The 1,330-nt window shown below is 32.6% G+C and overlaps 1 non-coding gene across 1 annotated transcript; it reads right to left on the bottom strand.

The window, feature by feature from the left end:
• Positions 1–658: 658 nt before the first annotated feature.
• Positions 659–731, bottom strand: TRNAI-AAU (transfer RNA isoleucine (anticodon AAU)). The gene has a single exon. It is a non-coding gene; the product is annotated as a tRNA-Ile (tRNA).
• Positions 732–1,330: the final 599 nt, after the last annotated feature.

Here is a 1,330-nt window from a genome sequence, read left to right as displayed (position 1 = left end):
TTTACCCGCAGCGCAACCCGGGAATACGTTGAATTCACACAAAACGAAAAATTGCCGCAAGGGGGTGGTCTGTCGTAACTATAATGTATAATTATAACAAAACTGGCAAGCCGTGAATAAATTGGGAGATCACTGTGATAAACGCAGAAAACGTGCCTCGAAGACTGAATGAACTCTGCAACGTTCTACAAATATATTGGTAGTAGCATAATTAACCTGTGACGGAAAGTATATAGAATATTGTCCCCCTATATATCGACTACCGCCTGGTAAAACAGTTCTAATCATTAGATATTAAACAGGTTACAAGAAATATGAGGCCACGTGTGGGATCCATCAGATAAGCAAAAAGTACCTGATCATTGAAGAGAACTTTCTAAAAAGAAGTCAATATGATTGAATAAAAAAAAGAAATCTGTAAATTCGTCTAGAATTTATAAATAAATATTTAGGATCTGTCACAAAAAGAAATTTGTTTTAAACCCGATAATTTTGCTTATCAAAATAGATGACCAAAATTTTTATAATTTATTATCACTAGAATTCCACATTTGAAAAAAGACATAAATTTCGCCAATTCTATTACATTTAAAAAATATGATACTGCTCTATAAGAAAATCATCATCAAATATTCTTTCTTTAACGGTTCAAAATATTTGCTTCCGAGCGGGATTGAACCGCCGGCCTTTGCGTTATTAGCACAACGCTCTACCGATTGAGCTACGGAAGCTTACAGATCTGAATTAACATATATAAATATATATTTTTAGAGTACATCACCAGAATATGAAGTTTTATAATGAATTATCTATCATTCCATAGATGTTAATAGAATTAAAATATTATTAAAATCATTTTTCTTTGTGATTTATTAATGTAAACATCATTGATTAATGATAATAGAGCCCTTTTCTCTTGGCCTAAAAAAGTCATGATTTTTGTGGTTGATAATATTGTGTAAATTCTTTACAATGGTGTGATGGTTTTTTATAAATGGGTAGAGTTTCTTTTTATCAATTATATCTATTGAGACGTAGTCAGCCGATTAGGAATATTGCACAACACCCTGATGCATCTTTTGAGATCTCCCTCTGATCTATCTTCATCAATTGCTCTTCTTCTCTCAAATGAGATGTGTTCAAGTGTCTTGCGAAGTGTGAGGGCTTGCATGTATGCTTCTACTTTGTCCGGGATTTCAACTGCTTAATGGTGTGATGATGAATATTTTTATTTATGGGTTAATTTTGGAATTATAGTTTTTCTCTTCAAGCATAACGTAATTGATTTTCCGTGGCTACATTATATCTATACTCTTGGCTACATCCAGAG

Source organism: Rhyacophila brunnea, unplaced genomic scaffold, assembly GCF_057557595.1.
Source record: "Rhyacophila brunnea isolate RB1 unplaced genomic scaffold, BYU_Rbru_1.0 scaffold_102, whole genome shotgun sequence".
Classification (NCBI taxonomy): Eukaryota; Metazoa; Arthropoda; class Insecta; order Trichoptera; family Rhyacophilidae; genus Rhyacophila; species Rhyacophila brunnea.
This window is presented reverse-complemented; position numbering and strand designations above follow the sequence as displayed.